The sequence below is a fragment of the Typopeltis vanoorti genome, chromosome 22, assembly GCF_054136105.1.
Source record: "Typopeltis vanoorti isolate ZY-2024b chromosome 22, IOZ_Tvanoo_1.0, whole genome shotgun sequence".
Classification (NCBI taxonomy): Eukaryota; Metazoa; Arthropoda; class Arachnida; order Uropygi; family Thelyphonidae; genus Typopeltis; species Typopeltis vanoorti.
The window spans coordinates 53,887,523-53,915,054 of NC_143570.1; the positions used below are offsets into that span (position 1 = coordinate 53,887,523).

Below are 27,532 nucleotides of genomic sequence, written 5' to 3' on the forward strand. Positions count from 1 at the left end.
TAAAAAGCTGGGTTTCCAAGTGTAGACAGTTAATTACCTATTCAAACATTGTTGTGGAATGAGATGACACCTGTTTACAAGTATAAATAAAAAATGGTTTAACATCAGAGTTAATATCTTTCATTCCCGTTGACATTCAGGAATACAACCTTACGATACGTTTGGCAATCTCTGAAATCAAGAACTGTATAAAATAGTCTTAAAATTAAGTATAGGTTATAAAAATGCAGCATTCCACATGTTTAGCTTAAACTAGGCCACCTTATGTCAGCTGTTGGATACAAATGACAGCAAAAAAAAAGAAGGCATTTTCATTCCTTTCTTGTGTTCCCTATGGTTTAAGAGTCGTCGATAAACTTCATTTTCTCTTTATGTAACTGTAAGAGGAAGAAATCGAAGTCAGTTTATATTCCTTGGTTTGACTTGGGTAGATGCGACTGCCCCAGTTTACGAGATCTCCTTCATGACAGATGTTTCTGTGGAGGATCCCATGATGACTCGCAGAGACCAGGTGGTGAAAATGCGATAGAAAATATCAAAAGAATGTCGTGATTTATCAGTTTTGAACCCATCGGAGACGGCATTTTCTCGAATTGCAGTAACAAGTGTGCATGACATGCGCGCGTTAAAGGAAGTCGAGACTGTGCAGATTCCATCACCATCTTAAGTATGCACCGCTTAAGCATAAATCGGAAAAAATAAATAAGTTTTTGTTTCAGTCAATTAGCTTTAAACTCTTTGACGTATCTGCAATTTGATATAACACATAATTAGCGTAGGAATTAATAAAAGTGGTCCATGTGTAATATAACTTACGACGGACCTCCACCTGTCCTGTTATAATCTTAACCTCTTACTTCCCGTTAAGTTTTACAACCTTTAAGTAGGCTATTATCGTTCTTCATGGACTTTTCGTCCCTAGTATAGCTTGCTTATTTTTTGCTAAAGATTTTATTCATTTAATCTCCACGCAGTTCAACAGAACTGGGTATCTACTTGTTCCGTTATCTGATACAAGCTTATCGGTCATGTCAATCCCGTGGTCAAAACAAACAAGATGCTGCGCATGTGTACACACGCAAATATAGACACAACAGCGAGTCTTTTCCGAATACATTTTTTTTTTTATTCTTTCTGTTTACTTCTTCTGCTGCATCTAGAAATTACTCCTTTAATAAAAAAATTTCTAAATGCTATCAGAGCACAACTCCCCCTGAAATTGTACAGGCTCCTCTTTGTTTCTAATCGTACATCACTATTTCTAGGGCAAGAAAGGGCTAATATCTGTTGCACTCCGACCGTAATATGTGCAAGATCATGCCGCGTTCCACGTGCAATGGATTTTTTCGCGATTCAGCCATGAACGCACCTGTCAATATTACTAGCGTTTTGCAAGCTGAGCTCCAGGTGTTATCTACGGCACGAAGCACGCTAACAGCAGCCGCTTCAGACACAACATCGTAAGCAAGAGTATTCTATGTAGGAGAGTCCAACTACTTCATAGAGGGGAGGTAAATCCCCTTGAATACTTATTTGGGAGAATTTTTGTTTGCTCAATTTTACAATTACATAATTTTCATTAGAAGTGATAGTTGGGTCAAACAGTTGTTTAAATTGTTAGTTTAAAACTTCCAGAATTGGAAGAAAAAAAAACGATATTCAAATAAACTAATCTTACTTATAAACGAAATAAAATAATCTTTAAAAATAAGGAAACATTTCAAAACTAAAGTGCAAATAAAAAATGACTAAAAATTAGAGTTGCAAGAAGAAGTTCCAAATTCCCGGATGTGAAACCTTAAAATATACATCATGAAAAACCAATAGGAATCTGCTTAAACCAAATCGATAAGATTTCAAATAACTTCCTTTCCGAAACTGTTGAACTCTTTCAGTACTTCAGGAAAGGACGGACAGAGTTTGTGTTTTAAGTCGTGAAACACCAGTGCAACTGCGATGCCGAAGATTATATTCTCGTGAGTTCTCGGGTAAATTTTTGAAACAAAGTTTCTTTCTATATTCAGCTATAAAATATGGATCCATAATATCCTCCATTTTTATGTCTTCCTTATGCTAAATTGAAGCCTTTCGTCTCTTGTATCGCTCTATACTTTTAGTAAAAGAATATTTTAATTCCAACAAGGTCTAGGCTATTGGACTGTGGTTTCATATCCGTTCGAATGAGGCTTGCGGTGAACTTTTCGGTGATAAATTAGGAAAAATTGCTAAAATCACCATGGATATTAAAGATCGCATTAGATCAGATGAATACGATGCTTTCTTGTCATTTTGAGAGGGTTATTTGCACTCCTAAGTGGAGATAATAATTATCATTCTTATTACTGAAAGAGTTTATGGCCATTACGGATTGTCGCTCGCCTACCGGCAGTTTATAATTATCACGTATTAAAGCTGTCCAAGTTTGAGAATGGCTACATAGTACGGGAATAGCCTCGTGCAGACTCTCTCTCTCTCTCTTGTTACTTGGGTAAGTGAATGAGAGGAAGGAACTGCATATACCCCCAAAATAAGTCTTGATAAAAGTCTTTTAGGTTTCGTGTCCACGTGAGCAAACAGATAAAGTAGAAGGAATCAGCTAGGGAGCGATACAAGAGACGAATCACCTCTGTAGCAATATAGTGTGCATTCACCCCTACAATACGCGGAAGGTCGAGTGGATGTATTCCATACGCACACATAAAACCAGTAGAGTCGAACATGGATCATGACGACAATGACGTAAAGTTGAGCTCTTGGGAGTCTCTCTCTCCAGACATATACGTGAATGCCAAACGGTGTTAGAACGGTTAACCCACTGCAGTTATCTGTGACTTTATTTCCAGTCGGTCAGCGTCCTGGGAGAAATTTGCTAAACCTATGGGAATACTGTTCGGACTGTACGTTTATTGCTAAATACTCGAGTCTAATAACGTCCATAAAATTCGCGTCATGCCACTCTTGTTTACGTCATTTATGAATGCTGATATGTCTCTTATAATGCAGTTAGGATATACGAAGGTATTAATAATAATCTGGAAAACGATACAAACTGAAGTCATCAACAGACGTAGTCAAGTGTATCCTGAATTAACAGAAGCAGACAGTTTGAATGGTCCTCCATTCACAATCCGAATATGTTATTATTTTGAAATAACAGTAAAACGAACACGTCTTGTTAAATTAATCACGCTAAGCAACAAAAATATACTGTTTTTTTCTTCTTCTTTATAAGTAGCTTTCCTATTAAGTTTCATATGCTTTTAAAAATCGAACTAAGCGTCACTAACAGTCGTCGAAATCTGTTGTTATTGATGTTAAGTTGATAGGAATATTCCCCCCCCCCTCCATTACTGCGCAAATGGACATTAACTTGCCTGGCGTCAGACAAACCACGCATATACAAGGTCAAAAGGAATCAATAAAAAGCACTGTCAGAAATTATCTACGATATGAATTTTTAAAGTAAATAGAATTCGCTTTCTCTTTTAGCAACTAAGAGAACTCTAATATTGGTGTGATCTTCCAACATAGAAAAAAAAAAAAAAAAAAAGCACGAGCCTTTCCAGCGATTAGGGATATCCAACCCTCGAGAGAACGCATTAAAAATATTTATATGAAGTCAAACCATCAAAAGCGTGCACGCATTCATACTTGCATATGCATGACTTTTATTTAATTGTTTAACACTCACGCGATAGCTTTTAAAACATCACATCCGCCTACGTAGGAGCATTGTTGATTCTTTGGATTTTAGTTCTAATTCCTGTCACATCATCAACGTAAGTTCGAAATCCCTCCCCACCCCCAAGGGAAGTAAACGAATCGAATGCTAGAAAAAGAAACTACATTGGATCGTCTTCAATGTTCATTGCCAAATTGTATATCATCTTTGGAGACTCGGTTTAAAACACGTTATCCAAATTTACAATCTCAGGTTATATAATGATATGTGTATTTTCTGTATTAGTTCAAATTTTACGTCTTTTAATACAACTTTTTAACAGATGGAAAAATATTATATTTTGTTCAACCCGTTTCAATGTATTTATGCACATTTTCTTCGGCTATACTCTCCTTCTCTTCCAATTTCAGATACAGTCGATAGGGTCTCTGATCACTTTTCACTTGAAATCCGACACCACAGCACGAGAGACGAGGCAACACTATTGTAGATTACCTCGTAAGATTTCAGTTTAATGCCCTTCTACCAAGGTACATTCACCTCGGAAATCTTCATATGGTTAAACTCAAAAAGGAATGAAGCTTTTATTATTATTATTTTACGTTTAAAAATTATCCTCCCTTGCAAGGTGAATACATTTACCAAATTTTCCTATGAATATTATAAGACCCCCGACCCACTGTTCCATTAATACACGGAATGCGTGATCAAATCGTGTATTCGATATTTAGGAAGTTTCCTGAGTTAGCCAACTGCGTTAAAGTTCTGATAAACACCTAGAACAAAACTGATATTTAAGCAATTTGTAGTATATATCCTAAAAGAAAGGGAACAATTATTACAATTTGATGAAACGTGGGGGTTGAAGAGTTTTAGATATATCAGTTGTTTTGGTTATATCAGTTGCTTTAATAGATAGACAGATGGAGAGAAAATCGCGGCAAAAATTCGTTGCATCCCCTGAGATAGAGAGTAATTCAGCGCTGAGCAGACCTAACTTTGAAATAATTCCCGTTATACCTCTCTCTCTCTCTCTCCTACTCTCAGCAAACCAAACACTTACAGAACAGGAATATTGATTGATGTTTTCAACTTAAAATATGCGAAGGGCATCACGGCATTGGAATCCTTTATTAAAGGAACTAAAACATCAAAAACTTTTATTACATATACGAACAAAATGCTAGTTTTGTTAGGAATTTTCAAAAAAAAAAAAAATTCCAAAAACAATTTATCGGAATTTTTTTTTCTTCATGAAACACAGACAAATAATGGGAATAAAAATGATTTGAAAATCTATAGTCGATGTTTCAAATGAGAGATGTGTATCCATGACCGGTTTAGAATCTTAAAAACATTGTTCATAAATAATGCTTAAACAGCATACAATTTAAAAACTCCGTCGTCAAGCAACATGGTTTCCAATTAAAAATGCAAAATAAACTCTTCAGCCTCATTTTTGCAGGCAGCCAAAGAAAATCACAATCCCTTTCAGACATGCCTCCCTCCCTTTCCCCACACATTTTTATTTCAAACTCAACGGCCCACATAACCTTATATGCCCGGCATAACAAAGCCTCAATATTCGTCGCAGGTGTGTTATGGTGCCAGTGGGCGAATTCCCTTTCCTCCTCCTCCTTTCTTTCTTCCAGCATATAATTATCAACGCACATGGAATGAAAGTACAGAGAGAGACGAAAAGTTTCGAGCCAGACGCCATTATGACGTAGATCGTTTCTTGCGACCCAGCAGCAGCACCAACTGTAACTTTATACAGTCAAGCGAGTACTGTAATATGACGTACCAAAGTAGCCGTCTCCCTTGGTTACGGAGTGGTTGCTAAGTTTAATGCAGCGAGATACCCACGTGCGGGCTCTATTAAAAGCACGCGGCCTTGTTAAGATGCCTTCATATAAAGGGGTGGTTTTAATGGAGTTTCCCTGTCTCAGAATGGTATTTACGCATGCAGCAACAAAGTAATATACCCCATTGTGCAGGCAGCTCAGTTAGCAAAATAACTCTACCCTCGATATATTTATAGGATTCGTTGCATTTTAAATAATCGATATAATGGCATAGCTTTCTTTTTTCTCGTATATGTACCAAAATAGTTAAACAAAATACACTCCTAGGTTTACATCGAGGAATTCTTTAGAAAGGAGCTAACAAAGAAATCAGCTTCAAAGAGCGTGTCATCAAAAGGAGTAACTCCTTTACTTTTCCTATTCCACTCGTACGTACAACACTGAGAGAAAGATCTGCTGATGGACATGGATGTAGTCTAATTAAAAAAAAATAAATTTTGCAGTAGTAGCACTGTGAATTTCAGAGAGAAAACTTTCATAAATGTCGTTTTATTTCGGCAAAAATACTGCCACAATCTTGTTATGGCGCATGTAAATTGAAAAGCATATTTTGTACGCAAATGACCGGAGCGCAACAGTGCATTAAGATCAATCTCATTGATGATGACATAATGCCTAAGAGACATCGTAAACAAAGGTAACTAAGCTTGTTTGCGCAATTCTTATATTATTTTCAAGGATAGTTTCAAATTCTCATACTAAGAAAATTCATGTTTTACAAGTATCAGAAACAAAAAATTACTTGTACGCTCTGTTCTATAGCTAAATGCGTCCAGCTAATGCTTACAATTATTCTATGAGCAATTCGAACATAATTTGACAATCTGGTGAAATCGTTTCCATGGAGATGGTTCTTTATTAAGCTCGATATTCCGACTCTTTCAAGTAATTTTGTCGATGCAGTGCCTAATCTGAAGTTCCACATCAATCAGCATGCAGGATCTAAGTAATTTTCAACAGCCCAAAGCAATTTTTATTCAACTTGGGTCCTCCTTTTCGAAATACATCACCTGATTACTTCACATTAGACTACACTGTGGACTAATTTCCCATATTTCAGTAACGAATTGACAGCCATCCAAAACATTACCATCCTTCTACCTCAAAAAACTCACTTATCTGCTGAAGGGTGTAGCCGTAATTTTATTCTATAAATTTCGGTTAACATTTTCATTCTGTAGTGCGGAAGATGGTGTTTTATTGTAGTTTCGAAAATTACAGAAAACATTTTAATTCATGGAACCATTTATTTTAAGAAAAAACATCTATCTTGTTACTAACAATTCAATTTAAAGTTCATTCAAATGAATTTTAGTTTGCATTTTATACGTTTTAATTCAAACAAACTGGGTGGATAAAGGGATTTTCCCCCCCTGTTTTTATATGAATTGACAATGGTACATTCTGTAAAATAGAAAATCCATTCAACTGTTAACTAAATGACTGAAGCATAAAAAATTCCACGACTTTCTGAGTCATATCAAACACCAAAAAAAAAAAAAGCTCTTGAGCTTACAGTACTTAGACTTAAAAACAGTGATTTTTGAAAACAGATAATGAAAATAAAATGGAATGAAAGATATACGAGTACACAGAATAAGATAACCGAAGAATACAGTAGTTAAGCTGAATGTTAACACTTTCCTATTCTCTGTTAATAGGTATTCTAATAGATTTTTTAAGTAACGTGGCAGAAGGTCATGAACTAACTCCAAATTCTTTACATATACTTCATGGATCACCTATCTGTAATGGAAAACTTTGTATAAAAACTATATCTGTATGATAAGGAAGGGAATGAGTCCATTAAGAGTCACTGGTTAATCAAATGCGCTTGGTTTCTTTTAAGAAGGTTTGGAATTATCCATCCTCCCTGTGACTGGGATGGTATTCTATGATTAAAGCAGATCTCAAATTTAAACAGTTAATTTTTGTTCAGAAGCTTAGTTCAAAATCTTCCTTAACACAGAATATCCGAAAAAAAAAATCTTTTTCGATGCAGAGAAGCCAAATAGGATTAATTTATATGTCAGCGGTTATAGTTATTCCACATACAGAAGAACCTTAGCGTGGTTGAAATATACAGAGGAACCTTCCAGAAATATGGATGTTTCCATGTACTCGCGTATGTTAATCAGATATATTGAAAATCAAGGTAAGGGAAAATACATCCAATCCATTGAAAAAAATACCCTCTAGTGGCGAAAAAAAAGTTCAAAATCAAGGGTTTATAATTTTATTAACATTATTGATTTCTTGAAGAAATAAATCCGTCGATAACTTGCAATAATTTATGAATAAATTGTCGTTCCTACTATTTGCAACCGATGTCTTCGGCATCATTAGGAGTCCTGGATATTATTTGTGTAACCTTAGCCGGCGAGAGTATGGTATCGACACGGAGGCTGCTATTAAAAACCGGACTACAAAGAACTCGGCTTTATAGTGTGCAACCACGAGCATGTTTTAAGTGTCTCGGCCACTACGACAACTCAGGGAATTGGGGTCATTACGACACTATCTTCCTCGTGCTCAACTAAAGAGCTCCTTTAATTAAAACGTTGATACAGTAATTACTAGGAGTGGTGAAGTGGTAATAAAACTGCCCCGTGTCTTTGTTCTTTCCAACGCAGAGGCTAATTAACAGAGAACACCCGTCTATACCTCCTCTTCAATATTCTAATACCTCGGTCATTTACCTATGTTGTCGGTGAACGCAGTAGATTGACAATAGAAACTTAAGAAAGTTTTACAGAAATTAAGAGAGCGATTGAAGGGAACACTGCCATCTTATTTTACACAGGACGGTAAGAAAGCTAAATAAAGCGGTCGTGGTACGCATTAAACTGCGTATGAACCATGATACTTCTTTTATGGGTGGCACAGAGATGAAATTTAAACCAAGATTGGAAATCTCGATTATGAGACTTGTATGTCTCCAGCCGGTGTCTGCGTTAAGGGAAATGAAAATCCTCCCACTTACGGATGAGACTCTTGACTCACTTTCTGTCAGTTTAAGACAAGCTTCGAACTGAACTCATTTGACAGAGCACCTTCCTCTATTCCAAATGTCGACAGTGAAGTTCAGCTAATTAGTCTTTATGACTCCAGTAATAGTTGTTAAATTTCATATTTTAGTGAGTTGGTTGGTTCAAGTCGACTGGCTGATCCGTAAATTGAAGATATTTTCAAGCAGCAGAATGGATTCAATCTCAAAATTCTCTTCAAAGCTAATAGAGTAGGTTCGACTACTCTAATATCTTGTTGATATAGCGCTACGAAATGGATGTTTCATTTCTCATTTTTATATACATTTTATTTAATTTTTATTTCAAATCATTTTCATAAAATATGTAAGGGTAGCCTTGGCCAATTTGGTGAGTTTTACTGTTGTTGACTGTGTAAATTCCTCTGCTGATCAGACGCTAACAATAAATGAAGATTTTGGGTTGTAATTATAGCTCCTAAAATTAAATTACAACTATCTCAGGTGATTCAAAAATTTAATTTGTATAAATTTAAAAAAAAAAAAAAGTATCTCCACAGCACAGTCAAGAGCGACGTCTTTGGGTTGGAAAAGTATGAGTTCGAATCCCATCAAAGACAAAAAAACATCTATACGAGCCTGTTCAGTGACGGCAAGTTATTCGATCTTACAGCGAAGTCGGATGCTTTTTACTGCGGGGAAACATCAGGTATAGCAGACTTGCAACAGACCATCTTATTATAACAAATTAGTGGCGAGTGATTTAAAGAGAGAAGTCAACATGGTATTAATGAATTAAGTTATGGCGAAGCTGCAAGGAAGACATGTCAACTGTTGCGACACAAATGTAAACATATGCATGAGAAATGTGAACTTACATGAATAGCTTAGTAAATGTCACATGGAAAAGGAATTCCAACTACGTCAGTTCTACACCAAAACTGTTTATAATCTGTGTGAAATAAAAAAAAAAAAAGGTAATGACTAGCGATTTTATGACCGCTATGAGTAGCTGTAATTATAGGGTTAACTTCATCACAGTGCAGTGTAACGTCTAGGAAACATATCATATAGAAATAACAATTCAAAGTAATATTTGATGAGCAGTGTTAGCTTGACAGATGGTAAGCAGGTGTGACATGAAACTAATGACGTGTTTGCAACTCTTGCAAGGCCGAACAACGAAGGACAAAATAACAGAAAAAAAAAAAAAATTTAAAAAAAAAAGTCTTCTTTTAAGGAACTGAAGTAACACATTGAAAGAATGAAGGGAACAACAGCAACTTCATATATGAATCACGCAAGACCAGGTTTAACTTGTAGTTTGCTACCATCAGGTATGATAATGACAATTTTATTGTTAGAGGCGATCGATTTATGAGCTGATTTAATATGCAAAATACTCAATGTAACTGTTAATTATTTTAAACAGTTAATTATTTTTAATTCACTAGTTGTATTTAAATTGAGGAAAACGTATTTCACTTGACAAGCCTGCTACATCGTTTCCTTTTAACTGTAATAAAAAATCGTAATTTCAAACGAAAGAATCCAGAAGAACTATGAAAGGCATTTAAGGTTCGAATCCGACACCTGCTTAATCATTTCTCAATACAATGGAAACTGCGTAAGTATTAAAGACAATGCTACTGCAATATTTGTAATACCATTTCATGTATTCAATTTTTTGAGTGAATATAATTTACGAAACATTATGAAACTGTATTTATATTTCATAAATATAACTCAAAATATAATAATTCATAAATTAAGAAACTACAAAAAAATTTTCATGCACGCTCAACAAGAAAATGACACATTTTTTACTTTTTTTTTGTAATGTGAAAGGGCATGAAATCATCATAACTGATCGATATTAATTTTGACGCCTCTAGAGCTAGTTCGGGCGATGACCTATATTATAAGCACGTGCGTGGTCCTTTTTATTGGGTACATGTTCTTTGGGCGCCAGAGGCACAGTCAGTTTTTCATGTGTAACTTGCATATATGTTATAAAAAAAAAAAAAAAAATCGAAAGGGTGAAAAAAATTATTTTGCTCGAGGCCATTTTGCTCAGAGAGATATATATCATACCAACCGATATTTTCATGTCAAATACGTAGTACCAAATTGGATACCGAATTATGAAGAAATTACACCCATAAACATCGAAGTAGTTGCATTAATATTAACATAAAATGTCGTTTGTTCCATCGAATTTATATTATTCTAGAATTATTATTTTTTTTATGTGACACCTACGAAAGTTGTCAACCTATAGTACATTAGTGCCATGAATAAAATGAGGCCACAATCCGGAAGCAATTCGAGAATCCAAACACGGGACTCTTACAGCACGCTTCGAGCATTCGATGAGAGCGACAGTCTCACACCGAGTGAGGAAACTCACTCCCACTTAAAAACATCCATAAAAATCTACACCCGTTGAATTCAAACCATGACCTCCTTATGAAGGTCGAGGTTTATTTTTTAAGACATTAAACACTCCACTAGCTCATTTACAGAATAGTTCGTAAAGTGAAGTCATTTTATGGGTTAATACGTTTACTTATCATTTGTTTTTGAAAGTTCATGCAAGGATACACTTTAGCCATATATATTGAACCGAAACAGTATGAATAATACTGGTTCGATTAATACAATTCTGTATTATACTTGTATCACTTTGTACTTGAATATATCGCACAACACAGAAAGAATCAATCTCATGGTAATTCACCTCCAAATAAAATAAAAATCAGCATTATTACTAAACTGAAATAACAATTTGTTCATGTGAAACTTACGATTGTAGTCAAGAAGAACGTGCTTTGTCTGGAATTTAATTATCCTTTTTCATTTGTCAGCAACTAAATCGGAGTAAAAAAATAAAATTAAATAAAAGTTGGAAATATAAAATATGCAGCAGTTTTGTCTAATTTCATGATCCTCAACTAAATTACGATAATTTGTAGTATTCACAAAAACTATTAGTGGACTATGAATTAATAGATAGATTATTTAAGAAATAATTAACTTACTGAAATAGTAATAAGAGTATGAATAGTTAATTTGGAATAAATACCAGAACACCTCATAATGAAACAGAAGAAAATGGCTTTTCACTGATAGCAATTCGTTAAGTTTAGATGTAATTTTTAGATTAGATTTCTAAGAATATTTGAAGTTTTCGCTTAATATATTTAATTCCATTTAGGCTGCTGGTTCAATTAATCGCTGTGATCCCATATGATCTCTAAAAAACCATTCACGGAATTTCTTTCGCTCTTCATAAAGCAGTAAGTATTTTTGTTCGATCCTACAATCTTCTCTTTTATGAAATGCGATGTGCAAATTAATCTAAGTGTTTGCTTGATCGGTAATATCGGTACTGGCTAAAGAGCAAAACAGTAAGCTATGTTGTAAAAACAAAGTACTATTTGAAAGCTATTTTTATGTGCGGATAAAAAAAAAAAAAATATCAACTGCTACTTTAAACCTCACTGCGGTCGTATACAGCTTTTTTTTTTTTTTAACCTTTTTTTCTTAGCTCATCAAGACTGAAAGTTTCCAAGCAACGAGAGCCTACAAATGCGCAGTAAGTGAAGTGCGCATCTGGTTTCTATTATCGCGATACGTTGCTGACAGAAATTTGATGTGATCAGATTCTTCCTTTCCTTGCACAAACGCCTACATACACACACACACATGAACACTACGCGGATATATATACGGATTTCAGTTTTGTCTTTTTATTTTATTTTTATTTTTATTATGGCTTAGCGCTCTGTCTCTCTCTCTCTCTCTCTCTCTCCCGTGCACACACACACACACGACGAGAAGGTGTCACCCTCCCAGCACTATTGGTAAACGTCATGCCTCCGAAATCAGTCCGATAGCATCAAAAAAGCGAGAGTGAGGATGGGGGGGGGGGGGAGTCAAAGATGAATCATTCTTCTCTCCTCAAGCTTTCTAAAACTTATTCGGTTTTCTCCGCTGGCTGGGGCAAGCGGTACCCGTAATAAATATAAATTACCTGGTCCCCACACGCAGTGCAAGCAGTGCAGGAAGTGAAGCGTGGCCACGAGACGGTCGATAACGGCTTCATTCGGCTTCACCGCCCTGTCTTCGATAGAGAAAGTTTCCCGTGATACTTTTCGCTTTAATTTTATGAGCACACCGAGCCATATACAGCTTCCAATGTTGGTTCGAAATCAGAAAAAATTATTATTGTCTATCACAATTACGGCAAACATGAAGAGCGTGAGCATCTCCAGGTCTGAGCTTTTTTTTTTTTTTTTTTTTTGTTTTTATTTCAAACTAGTTGTGTTAGCAAACGAACTCTAGTTCGGATGAAGAGAAAGTGAAGCAGAGTTTCTATCAGACAAACGCACTACAATGTTCAGGCGGTACAAGATCATTATTGCTCTAACGGAGAACTCTGCTTTCAGCAGCATAACCTGCAAATGAATAACCACTAATACAGCAGTTATTCATTTCACTTAATAGGTTGGGGGACAAATAAAAATCTGCGAATAATAAGAATCCATTTATCCATTTTTTGTGGATTTTATTAAAGTCCAAATGCTTCTGTCAGGTAATTCCTTAGTGTGGATTATAATATCATTATCGACTTGGATTCTGTTATCGTATTTTTGAATTTTAAGACAGCTAAACTATCTGATCCAATAACGATTTTCCTATTTGTTCATTTCCTCGTTGTTGCTTTTGCGTGTCTTTTTTTTTTCTTTTTCTATCATTCGGAATTAAAGTTACATTTCTGCCGAAACTAATGGTTCTAACATTAAAACGATCGATAAAGCATGACATGCCTAGTCGACACACGCACAGACAGAGAGAAATACATTGAAACTATTTCTTTTTGTCCGTTATCGTCTGAAAGCTAAAATACTGTAGCATATAACTTAACAGAATGGCTACTCGAAATTATTCTCCAAATACTGTAAACTACATTGAATGCTTATGCAAAAAAAAAAAAAAGAAAGGTTTTTCCTCTACCCCCCCTCACTGGCACCGAAAAAAAAAAAAAAAAAAACATCCACCGATAAATTTGATAATATCAATTTAATTTCTAGAGAAAGGAAAAGTGTATCCCATATTAACTTGCAATAGTCACATAGTTGCTGATTTTGAAGGAAGATGAATGGTTTGTGATTAAAATAAATCGTGTAGACATTGGATTATAAAGCATTTTGAACAACTGTTGCATTTACAGCAGTAGCTTGCTTACATCTGGATACGACAAAAGCTTATTACCATATTCATTAAAACGTATACGATGCGCCAATAATAATAATACCCATACAGAAATCTTTAGCATATTACAGATGATCGTTCTCCAGAGAGAGAGATTATTTTCTTGTTTATCTTTAGCTAAAGCGGAAAGTTGCAAGTAAAAATTCCCAGTATCTTTAACTTAAGGTTTTTGGTATCAATATATCATTAAATAAATTTCAAATGAATGTTGGTCGATATTTATTTATAATAATATATTTATAAAATGTCTAAGAGAAAGTTTCTTTCGCATTAACAGATGAGAGCAGATATTTCTCGGGTAAATGGTTAATGTATTAAGTATAAAACATTTAAAAGAAACTATAGGGTATCGAAAAAAACTTAAGGAAAGATCAACCTTACCTTGTTGAGTTGGAGCACTGCTTGTTCATAACATCGAAAAATTTAAGGTGTCCACAACAACGTTCAAACCTATACAGTGGTATCAATTCTAATATAAACTTAACTATGCTGAAGACGAAGTAAAGTTGCATAATCCTTTGCAATTTAACTACCACTATATACACGCTGTAAAGTCTTTACTAGAGTGGATCTAATAAAAGAGAGAGAGCGATATGACCTTAGCTTAAGAGATCTCTATAACCACGACGTGTCCTCATACCTTAAAGAGCAAATTGTATCGTTTATCACATCTTTGAAGGAAGCTGATTACGTCGGTGGGAGTCAGTCTGACAGAACAATTACTTTTATATGACTCCTGAAATAATGCGATGTTTTGAGAGTTCATAATAAAGTAAATTCAAGTTTACATTCCTGTACATTTATTTCGTAATCAAAAACTACATTTTTTAAAAATTGTAGTTTTTCTCCACTTTCATCACTACTTAATAAACCAAATCAGGGACTTAAACAAGGGCGCTGTGCTGATTTAAGAAAACGAAACATGCAGTATTCAGTGTATTGTTTCCAGATGTGCAGCTTTAAAGTACAAACGTTATTTTCATTTCTGGCCTCTAGCCTATGCGATGCTAATAATGCAACCTGCATGGAGAAAACAAGCAATCGCACAATCTGTAATTTTCTTCACCCCCCCCCCCCAAATCGTCATTGGATATGCCATTGCTTTTTCTTTCCCTTTAGCAGTAACTATCTTCAGAGTTCTGATTTCTGAATGACAGTTGGTCAATTATGAATTGCACGACGCGTATAAGGTTATCATGTGAGTGCATTGACATCAAGACAAAAAGTGATTCAGGAAATGCGACCACCACAAATGACATTACACGATTATTATTATTATTTTGAGGATGAAGAGGAATGAAATATACGACACCTATCACTGTGAAACAAAATATTAATTCAAAAGAAAACTTTTTACAGATTTTTAAAAGAGAACTAGGCTGCCTGTCTGGGAGCGCTAATCATGCCTTAGTTAGTATTAATGCCCTTGGGTTGGAAAGATGTGGTTTCGAATCCCGTCAAAAACAACCTAATAAAGTTTTTTTTTTTTTTTCATCTGAAGGTGAGTGAACTGGTCTCATATGGACGAATCAGACAGACAAAGTTTTCACATAATGCAGTGGTCTCGTCGCTTTAGCCATAATTTCAAAACAACCACAATCCTGTCTCGAGAAGTGTCCGCAAATATTTCTTTCAAGTTTTAGCCATAATTTGGAAGAAATAATTTTGCACTATTTTACAACCTCATATGAAGCTGGCTACCCTTATCTGCTCTCATAAGGATCGGTTTCCTTCCAAATATTCTTTTAGGTGTGTGCAAAGTTCCTTGTTCTTGCAACTCGTCATATTATGGAGGAACCAGGAGATCTGCCAATATTAGCCTTCAGAAGCACAAGAAATTATCTGGCACCAGAACTATGATCAGTCAGGCATAACGAACCATGTCTTGGACACCTTGCATACAACCAAATGTCGGGAATGACTGACAGGTACACCCCTTCATGCATCCCATTATGGGCCACTCCAGGCCTCTACTTGAACAGTGTGGTTAATGCGACACAAACTCTCAAAATCTTTACTCACAGTTGCCTAGTACCCAGGGAAATTCAAATCTAGTTCACTTACAATCTCCAAAAGCATAATAAACATTATTAAATAGACTGTCCAGTATTTATTATTAAATCTCAACTTGTTAATTTCAAGTATGTTTTCCATAATAATGGGTAAGATGCTGAGGTATGTCACCCGGACATATCAGAGCTACTAAACTACTGGCATAAAGGAAATGTTCATGTTGTGATAAGCAATGGAACTGCTTGCCACTTACCCATTGGACTTGACTGACATTCATTGCGTACCTAAGTTTTAAGCAGCAATTTGATAAGAAAAATTACTTGAATATCATCCTCATTAGAATTTTGTATTTCAGATTATCGGCAACAGGTGAATTTACTATTTGTGCAGGATTTGCCGTCACTGCTGCGGTTATATAGACATGACCTCTTTTAAGATTCGAGTAATTGTTACACTCCTGCACGTTATGTGGTTGAAAAAAAAAACAACAATAAAAAAAAACAAAAAAAAAAACAGTATGATGCTGCAAAAAATCCTATCACTGATAAACCTAGCCAAACGTCTGTGAGGTGCGTTGTAGAGTAGGGTCTGTAAATATCCCGTTCCACAACCCAACAAGAAAAATTTGGAGAAATATATTTAGCTGTTTTTTTTATTTATTATTTTTTTTTAATAATCCTAATCTTCAGTAGGCCTCTTTCTACAACAATAACAGAATTAATTAATGGCCATACTCATACAGCATATTATTTCCCCCCACTCTTAAATTACGTTATTTGAGAATAATGTCAAACTGAGAAATGTGTACGGTTTCCCCTACTAATAGAATAATATCAAACTAATAATAATAATAATAAAAATACAGAAAAATGAAGGATAAGGTTTTCTGTATGACTAAAAACTTTAATTATAAGTCCCTCCAACTCCGCAGGAAACTGTTTTGCCACAAATCCCTCACTATCCCTACTCGATTCTATTAGACACTTCATTTTCGTTGCTCGTAACAAGTACTTTCTCCAAGCGGCACATCTTATTACCGGCATTCCGTAAACACGACAAAGCATTCTTTACCTTAATCAGGAAACCCACGGGGTACCTCATTTCAGTAAGAAATTACGGTTTCGAACAAAACCTTGCAGCGACCAACATCCACCTCGAAATGCGCTTTGCAGCCAGAACTTATTAAGATCCCCCCCCCCCCCCCTACTAGTCAATAAGGGAACGGCTAAATGCAAACCGAACCACGGAGTGCTTCATCAGCAAGAGCCCGCGCGAATCAAACCATGCAAATGGGTCATCGACACTCCAGCAGACATCCTCATTGCTTTCTTCGGGACATTATTAGCTGCCGTTCCCATGGCAACGTGGCGAGAAGACAACGCTATCTGTGTGGATGGGTCCCTTACACGTGACCGATACTTGAAACAGCAAAAGATGGAAACAGTAAAACCTAGAGAAACGCTTAAAAACACTCTACCGACTTTAAGAGAGTGGGCAACGGCAAAGAGCAGCAAGTGATGCAGGAAAATACGACTCTGCACTCCGGATCCATTACAGTAGGCTGACATTTCGGAAGCTCATAAAGGTGGGAGTGGTAAATTTTTTTTTTTTTCTGCTTTTGTTTGTATTTTGATACAGGAACATTCCTTATGAGGGCTGACGTCTCGCATGACAGTGCACTGCCTAGCAGCTAAGATTAATGTCGTTTTTGGTAACTGACAAAAACCAAATAACAAATGCATTCGTATGAGTGGTGAATAACAAAAAGCCATTCATAATGCTTCGTGTTTCCAGTTATTTTAACAAAAGCATCGCGATTAAGTGTGAACAAAAACAAACATATTTTTGTGCTTTTTTGAATTCCATTTAAGAATACCATGCATGTTGCGAATGCTGCCCTTTCTTCTTGCATCAGTGTGACGAATGAAGCGCGCGCACTACCAGGACAAGTTTAAGTTCCCATAAACTGCGAAAAATCCCAAATTCCATCTTACAAAGCGTAATATAGTTTCGAGCATAAGTTTACGAATATTAGGCTGCCTCGGTGAATGAAACAGTACTGATGGTTACCTTCACCAGAGATGTCTGTCGCTCCATTATTTTATCACAGATTTGGGATTCTGTACATCCATAATATGGCTCAGGGTACTTCGATTCGCGAAAGATATATTGAAAATATCACTGCAAAAACTGGATATAGTAAATCTAAGGATAAGGCCATAAACAAAGAAAGCCCTAGGAAACAGTAAGGTAATCATAGCGAACGCAGAATGGCCGTTAGACATAGCGATCAGATGCATCAATTTTCCTAATACTAGTCAAGGAAATGGTTGTGCGGGAATCATTCACAGGCTGAAAGCGCTTATGTATACCATCGCAGATAAACGACAAACATAAATCGCGAAGACGAAAATGGCAATAGATTGAGAGCATTTGTGTTACTGTTCACAATTTCAGGATTGATAAGACTTTCGGACTCCAGAAACCTCAAATTAATTAAGGGGCCCAAGGTATAACACAACACCGGTTGAAAAATTCTTGTGTAAGTTCAGGGTTCAGTTCTTTATAAAGTGGTGTAGAGAAATGCGATTCTGAATTTGTGTGTGTGTGTGTGTGTGTGTGTGTGTGTGTGTGTGTGTGTGTGTGTGTGTGTGTGTGTGTGTGTGTGTGTGTGTTGTGAGCCATGTATAAACTGACATTGGTTTACTTCATTTTAAAAGGAAAGAAATCAGTCCTCTCCCTGTGATCGCAACTATAGAAGAGCCGTGAGCTTCGAAGCGTGGCAAGTTTTTAGAAGTCATAACTACATTTCATAAAATAAATAAATAAATAAAAAAGCCTCTTTGTCTGGGAACTTTAATTACTCCGTAAAGGAGTTAACTTATGATTTGTTAACAATTAACAGGATTATAAAAAAAGAGTTATAGATTAATAACATAGATTCACGTTTCGAATCTATAAAACTACATTAGGAAGATAATGCTACATTCACTGCACTAGTCATATAACTAGGTTTTAGTTTTCGTTCCCTCCAGTTAGAAACACAAATGGTAATGTTGGTTTTATTATGTCGGTGCGCTGAAGGCACTTCTACGTATTTGTGGGATTTATTAAAAACCTTTACATTACACTGAAGTCAGTACAATTATTGGCTGCACACAAACAGAAAGCGGTTCAAGTAATAGCAATTCCATCAACGTATGATAAAGATTAATTCAGAAAAATTCAATTCGCGTTGGATAAATTAAATTTCCAAGCATTCCTAATATCTTTTATTCAATAATTTCATTTTAGATGTCGCCACTCTCTTGGGAAAAAAAAAGAGTTAGATGGAAAGAAATGTAAATAAATATTTAAATTCTTGTCATTCGCAACACGACAACTGTACCAGAATGGGGGTTCCATGCTGAATTTATCGATCTCCAGCAATAAGAAAACATCTCAATTTGTGCGTCATAGAAAATCGAACTCTCATACTACTGTATTTACAAAATATTACTATTAGCAGCATGAATTTGTTTGCTCTCTTCAATCCAAGAATGTTTAATCTCAGGAGATTTTAGAAATTCATACAAATAACTTAGCTGCTTGTTAATAGCGGTGCATTCATTTTGTAGTCCTTCAATAACTTGCTTAAAATTACTTGCTTAAACTATACTTAAAATTAAAAAAAAAAAAAAACATAAAGATGTGGATTTTTATTTTAGCAGCATGATATGACATTAACTTCTAACGAAGTTTCTTATCCTTTCACGTTTGTATTTCTTCAAACATTTTTCACTATCGCATTTCTGTTTCTTTCCAACCGATGGACCAATGAATCAGCGTCATTACATCGGCCCTTAACGGACGAAATTCATACACAAGCATTGATTAGATCGGGAAAGAGGAAAACAAAGTACCACTAGCATCTTTTTAATTTTCGTGGAATAAAGTACAGGTACAACTCACAGTCAAGTGAAGCAGCGTATCGAACGTATTCACATAATACATACATTTATTATTCAAAGAATTAAATAAACCTCAGAGTAAACATCTAACAGATTTCTGCCAGATCAAAAGTGGAAATTTCGCGCAGATAGTAATATAACACGCATATTTATGAACAGCTTATTTCTGGTGAGTTTTGGGCATTTAAAAATACATATATAATTAACATGTTTGTTGCTTTTCACTGCACGGGTAGCGTTTCAATTGGATAACTCTGCCACACCATGGATTCAAAGACTAACAGTTGCTGCTAAGTGCAACGAGTGCTTAGTTCTGTAAAAAAAAAAGTCCATTAAATCAAGAATATAATATGCTCCATTGGAGACAAGAATCCCACTTAACAAATCAAACCGTGTTATGCTAATTCAGAACGCTACGTTTCAGTAGAATATATATTGGGATTGGCAACTACTTCTCTTCGCCTAAAACGTTACGCTTGCTTTATTATATTTAGCCGTTTTTTTTTCTGTGAATTTTTAGAACCCATTGACCTCCTCGTAAAGAGTTGATTCCCGCTAGGCTGGTGGGGATTTACTGTAAATACATCGAATCTGCGTACAAGAGAAACCTCTCACAGAATTTGGCTCGGTTTCAAGAAAACATCGACATGTCTTTCTCCAGGGAAATAAAGTTTACGGAAACGCAATGGAACCAGCCTTGAAATATTAAATGAAAAGAAAATCCCATGTTGTGAAACAACGAATGGCTTGTACGTTTGCTACATTTAATTCATGTGCAAGGTTTCAGGAAAGAAACAAAATGAATGGAATATTACTAAGCCACGTTTTATACGTTTTCACTTTGCTTCTTGTCTCCTAATGGATACTTGATTTTATTTTAAATACCCATAGATCTTAATCCAAGCAAACGTTTGTCGCAAAGAAACCATTATTAATTTATTTAACTCAATGGTCGACTACTTAAACTCAGAATTCTCAAGCAAACGAAACTGATTAAGTTTTGTTTAGTCATATATTTTATTATATCACAACTAGTATTATCATCTAAATTACGGCTTTTCGAACTTTTTTTTTTCAAACAAATATTTGAAATTTGTTTGAAAAAATTCCTCGAACCGGATAACTTTTCTGTTGCTGGTGGAATAAGTGTAACATCTGTATTCACTAATTAGGAAGCCTGTAAAGTTTAGAATTATGATTATTCACCATTATGATTAATGCCAGATATATTAGGGACAAAAAGAGAATTAATATATAGATTAATCAATACGCAATGTTCAAAAATATTGCTGTAAATGAGACAGCAATATTTTTGATTGGTTGCTGAGAGGATAATATTAGCCACTGGGAAATACGATTGTTTTCTCTAGACGGGATATCGACTCAACAGAAAGGGAAACGGGATATGACTAATCAACAAAAGTACAGATTCAACAGAACGACAATAGGTTTGGCAACACTTTATTTAATGTAAGTTTATTTGTTTTTGTAGAGACCAACAGAAAAATAAAATATGGCGAGGATTTATTACAGACTTGTGGGTAGAAAATTAAATTAATATCAAAGGCATCCAAAAATTAACTCACTAGTCACTAAGCAAGTCTGGTCTATATATAGTCTCATTATGAGACTATATATAGACCAGAAGAATCGAAATTTACAGAGTTGAAGAAATAATTATCTTAGACTGTATGTATAAGAGAGGACCAACAAATCAAGATGTCAGCACTCGCTAAAACAAAAAACAAGACCGGAAATCAGGCGACCATCCCATCTTCAATTTGGGGAGAGCGGTCATGTAGACGTGACAGAGAAGGTAGTCAGCCATGTGGAAGTTTGATTTCATTAGAATTACAGCCAAAGCAACTAAGGCTAAAAATATACAGTGCATTATGTCTGTCAAATGAGTGTTCCCCGGCTGGTTTGCTTCATTTATGGGATGAAAAAACCGATTTCCGGGAGGCAGAACCATGTCACCACGCGTAACAACTGAAAAGGCTTTATAATGGTTCCTCTGGACTCAGACGGGATTTGAAATCAATTCTTTCCAAATGAAGCATGTGGACGTTTCTCATAGGAAAAAATAAAGGTGGAAATACAGAGCAGAAACGTATGGTACACTTAGATGGCAGCTTGAAGCATTACCATGCCAGGAAAAAACTGCAAGAGAAAGATGTGAACAGCACATGAGAAATAGTCAAAGAATATTTGACAGGAACTATATAAAAATAGCATGTGGAGGAAATAGGGATGAAGAGAGTGATGTATTAAAAGCACAGAGTGCATTCTAGAAAAGTGGCAAGTATGGTAAGAAAAGCAAGCAAACTCGGATTAAGAAAAAAATATTTCAACAAGCAACTGCCTTGATTAAACTAAAAGAAATCTTCATGGAGTTTCTTGTTATATCGCCAATAAACAGATAGCGATTACGAAAGAATAATTTTGGTGGATGTAAATGGTAGGAAGTGACTGCTATATAACAGAAGGTTGAATTATTAAGCAAATACTTTGTCGTTATGTTGAACAGAATAAAGAAAACAATATAGGTGGATAGGCTGTATTTTTAGACTGATACTACAAAATCGAAACTTAAATTTAACTATAGAATTCAATGAGAGCCCAGTAAGTATGAAAGGAAAGCGAGATGAAAATGAAGTACCTTTCTTGAAGTTATCTGCTTTGAATTTGTACATGAACACAATTACAAAGGAATGGAAAGATGTCTAGATAGCTCCAATGCACAAGGATTGTGTCAAATGGAGTCAACAAATTACAGTTAATATTCCTGGAATGGCTGTTAAGTGGACTTGTAAAGTTGGTCGAACCACAATTCAGGAATGAGTAAACATTGATATCAAACTACATTGGAAGGAACCAACATGGCTTTGTTAAGGAGATAGTTGGATAAGGATACTTACTACATACCAATATTACTAGACTGTTCAAAGGCGGAATACCTTTCAAAGACAGTAATAAGCTGATGGTATCGAAAACATGGTGAAAGCCTAACAGATATCAAAGAGATCTGTTGAGGAACTAAGTCAAAAGGAATAACGGTGACAAGCAGAATGTTACAGGACCTCATCTGTTGGCCACTGCTATTTAATTTTTATATTACAAATATTGTGAATGGTTTGAATCAGGATCATTTGTTAACAACAGGATTAAAAAGATGCAGAGGTGAATGGACTATGAGACTCGCTAAATTTGTTTCAGTTGAAAAGTCCTTAAGGAAGTTCATAGTGTCCTAGGAAAGATGCGAACGGAAGCCCAAGACTTTCTAAGTGCAGGCTCTTCAAGTAAAGTTTTTGCATTTTTAGCGAGATGTAGTAGAGAGAGAGAGAGAGAGAGAGAGAAAGTGGAGGAGGTAACTAAAACGGTATTAGAACATGACAAGTGATTAAGGAAGTGTGGATTGCCGGATTTGGCCTATACATAGAAGAGAGGGGTCGTTCGTTCTTGAATGTTTGAGTAAGAGTAACAAATGAGGAAGTAAAAGATAATTTTTTTATCATAGTCAATGTTTAAAGTGTACTGGCATGAATAACTTTAAACGCATGTAGGATAGGCAACATATGAAACAGAGCCGACGATGAGTTCTAGGATTCAATGGACTGTTGATAATAATAATAATATGCACACGACAATTCTTCTCTGAACTTAGAGATTTTAATTAAACCAATTTTAAAGATAATCAAAGGAGGTAGTTTGACTAAAAATAGGTGTAATTTTTCACAAAAATAGCTTTTTACTCAATTTTTTCTTCTTCTTTTTCTCTAATATAGAAATTTCTCTATTAGTTCCTTTATATATGCTGCCTTTACTTCTCATTCTGAAACTGATGTAAAGAAATAGTCACACAACGAATTTCTTGCAATGCACGAAGATGGCAAAAGCACGGAATCCCCTCGTTATTCCATGTGATAACGTGTATCCCAATATCCGAGCACTTCAGCTCACCACTACCGGACAACAGCTTATCAGACGCCGCAGTATAATCTATAGGCAATCTTCCGCTCATCTTCAACGAGTTAGCTATAGGATCTTACGGCGGGGAGAGAAGGGGACTCACGCAAAGATAAAATCAGACAGGAAATACAACCATCTGAAAACTGAAAGGGGAAGAAAAGAACTGCGCGTGCCTTATAAAACGCAACCGACAATAATAGCTCCTCTGCACTGATCGTAGTGAAAACCGGCGAGGGATCAAAATTAATCTTAGATTATTATTCGCAAACATTATTCTATTAATTTGTCATAACGTAAACCTGGCATTTTCTTTTTTTATTAGAACGCTGTATCTATCAACATCTCTACCTCTAAGGTAGACATCAAATGCTGTTCCTTTAAGTTGCTTTTAAAATATAAGGATTTCAACGTCTCAAATCTGATTTATTCTCTTTTAAGCTTAATATTACTATTTAATTCCGTATGTTGTCTTGTCTTATCCTCACTCGAGCCATGTTACTCGACCAACGTGCTTTAATCTATTCCCCTGAATTAATACATACCATTGGCTCTAAAGCGGTAAAATGTTGGTATTATTCCAGAGTTTCACAGAGAATGCATGTTGGTATTAATTCTTTCACTCAAGTGACTGTAATCCTTTTAATGAATATGTAATATTATTTCTGCAATATCAGTTATAGACGACTCATTTATTACATTTCTTTGTATACAATGATAACTATCTAAATTCGGTATTTCTGTGTTTCTATTCTTCTGTGTGTTGTTTAACATAATGGCAAAATTGCCGTCGCTTCAACCTAAAAGGCAAATCGTTTGAAGTGGAAGCGTTATTACTAGCGTCCGTAGACGGTATAGCTCGGTGCCGTATCCTGTCTCGGGGAAGGAAATGTCCAATAGATACGGGATTACTCTCACACTGGGCACGAGATTACTGAAACACGCGTCATACGTTTATAGAACGCATTCTGTTATTAAACGAAATACTCAATGCATCTGGCATCAGGTTCCATTGTCCGAATTAATGTAACGTAGTTATCTATTTGGAGTGCGTATTGTCAATACAGTTCATAAATGCTATAGATTCTCGTATTCAAGTTACATAGGAAGATAATTTTATATAAAACAAATCTGAAATATATCAGCAACAACAAAAATGGACGGATTATCAAACAACTACGTTATCATCGTACATCACCCAGGTGGAAATGATATAATAACCGAAACCGGGAATAAAAAAAAAGAATACATGAACATGAGAAAGTCAGAAGTCTTAAAAATATTGTAAAATCTCAAACAAACGCAACAATGGGAAAGTTGCAACATCAGCACGTGTGCTCAAGGAACTCGCAGTATAAAAAGATGGTTGTCTGACAGATCTGACAGAATACAAATTAAATAACTATTGTTATATTAATTAAATTGTTATATTTTATTAACTGACTATTATGATTTAATTTGTATCCTTTCGCGGGTGGAACTGCCATAATTTTATTTATTTATTTTTTTTATCCCAATTACTTATTTTAAAACAGTTGGAAAATACCTTACATATCCTGCAGGAATATTCTGCTGTACAGAATAGGTTGTTTCATAATGCAGTTTATTAAACACAACGTATGTCATATACTTATCAAATGTTATAACTTTGATTTTTTTGTTGTTGTTTACTGTAAACTACTAAACAGTGAGCCTTTAGCGCAGGTTGCGCATTTCACATAAACAGACACGCGTGCAAATTGACGAAAGATTCTTAACACCTCTTATTTACTCGACAGGTTCCCTCTTACCATGACAGAGTGATTATGTCTTCAGTTCATGCCGCCGTTTTTCAATGAAACTAGTTTTTAGCGGCAGCGAAACCAACTAAGACGATAAGCTCAACTCCAAACAGGCCAACGATGACAAATGAGGTTTGTGTCTCGTCTTTTGACAGTCTTGGATGTCGCTCTAAAGAGAGCGACAGACAACATTTCCTCCCTACACGAATTTTCAAGCACATGTGACACTGTAGTTATGCGAGCGTGTTGCCGAAGATGATCCGGGGATGTCACGCGCACGCAAAGCGAACTGACAAATTTGTTATCTTCATCACATCCGTCCTATAGAAATATCCGTGAGCGCTATAATTCTGCATTAGCCGACTTTTCACAAAAAATACAAATGGCGCATGCGCAGTAATATATTACTGCCATTGTTAAACTATTAAACACGGAAATTATACAACGCATTTAAGCCTTGAGAACAAATGCTAAAATATCTCCCGTTTCGATCCATCCCCCCCCCCCCCTTCCTTCCTTCCTCCAAAAGAATATTTGTGGAATTACTCTGACACGAAAAAGAATGATTGGAAGTGGCGATGATGATTTTTATCGCTGACCTATTATTTCTCATTCGTTGTTTCGAGGTCTGAACAGCGCCGACCCGAGCAAATTTTTGAGTGTGGGCAAGAATTTTTTTCGGCCCTTCGGTCGAAATTGTGTATATATATATAGTGAATAAATAAATAATAATAAATAAATAAAAAAATATTTTTGTGTTTATTATATAATATGTACATAATTTTAACACACAATTTATAAATATTACATAAATCACAAAACAAATATGAAAAAAATCTAAATTAAGAATTAACAATATTAATTATTTAAAAAAAAAAAAGAAACCTTTCTAGCCTTAATTTCGGCAAAAGACTTCACTACTTCTAGATCTAATGTCTCGGCTATGTCACTTTCAATAGATAAAGTGGCTAAGCCATCTAATCGCTCTTGGGACATTGTGGATCTCAAATAATTTTTAATAAGTCTTAATTTAGAAAAACTGCGCTCTGCACTTGCAATTGTAGTTGGGATTGTTAAAAGAATTCGTAGTGATGTGTACACATTAGGAAAAAGACTTACGCAGTTATTTGCACAAATATAATTTAATACTTTTTTGGGAGAATAATTATTTGATATCCTCCGAGACAATATTTTTAATTCATCTAATAAATCTATTGCTGAAATATCTTTTTGATCACCATCAGACAGAACAATTTCTAAGTCGAAATAAGCTTTTTTTACTGTATCATTACCAAATTTTAAGTTACCAATGTTAAAGAGCAACCCAAAAATTGATTCATATTTATTTAGCTGTTCAAATCTCTCAGTAATTGATGTTATTGCTGAATCAAGAATTACATTAAAAAAATTAATTTCAAAATGTTGCTCAAAATTAGTAATTGATTCGTCAGGACATACATAATCAAATTGAGTTTTTACATGTCGAGTTTGTGTGCTGTCGTTAGTTGGGAAATTAGCATTTAACCCAATATTTAGAGCAAAATTATGGGCTTGGTGCTTAACTTTCAAAAAATTATTTTCGCTTCTGTATGATGTCAAGAATTTTTTCGTGACATCTAATGATTTCAAGGCTACCATAATATTGCAAGAGATATTTTGTAATTGTTTGCTAGATGCATTGACTTCACTTAGAATGTCATACCAAACAAATGTGCTAAATATAAACTTGAAAGAATTAATTTTTTTAGCTAACGAACTAGCTTCCAGTTTCGTTGTAATGCCTTTGCTCAATTAAGTTGTCATCTTCTGTGATGAAAATTAAAGCTTCATGTATTTCTTTTACTTGATTTCGTATTGCTTTTACAGCTTCAACGCGACTTTCCAATCTCGTCGTGCATAAAGATTTTAAAGTAAAATTTTGGATGTGGTTAGAAGAACTTCCCGTCGATGAAGAAAAGAAATTATAGATTAACTGAATAATGTCAAAAAATAAAACCGTATCTACATTGCAG

The 27,532-nt window shown here is 35.2% G+C and overlaps 1 protein-coding gene across 8 annotated transcripts in view; it reads right to left on the reverse strand.

Annotated features, from left to right (window-relative positions):
- Window positions 1–27,532, reverse strand: part of LOC150094422 (tyrosine-protein phosphatase Lar-like) — a 1,380,317-nt gene that overhangs the window by 1,051,741 nt on the left and 301,044 nt on the right. For 7 of the 8 annotated variants that reach the window (XM_090412197.1, XM_090412199.1, XM_090412204.1 and 4 more), the window contains exon 4: window positions 11,341–11,403. The gene's annotated coding sequence lies outside the window, so the exon portion shown is untranslated. Of the gene's footprint in view, window positions 1–9,411; window positions 9,484–11,340; window positions 11,404–27,532 lie in introns of those variants that run through there. The other variant, XM_090412200.1, reaches the window with a different exon arrangement.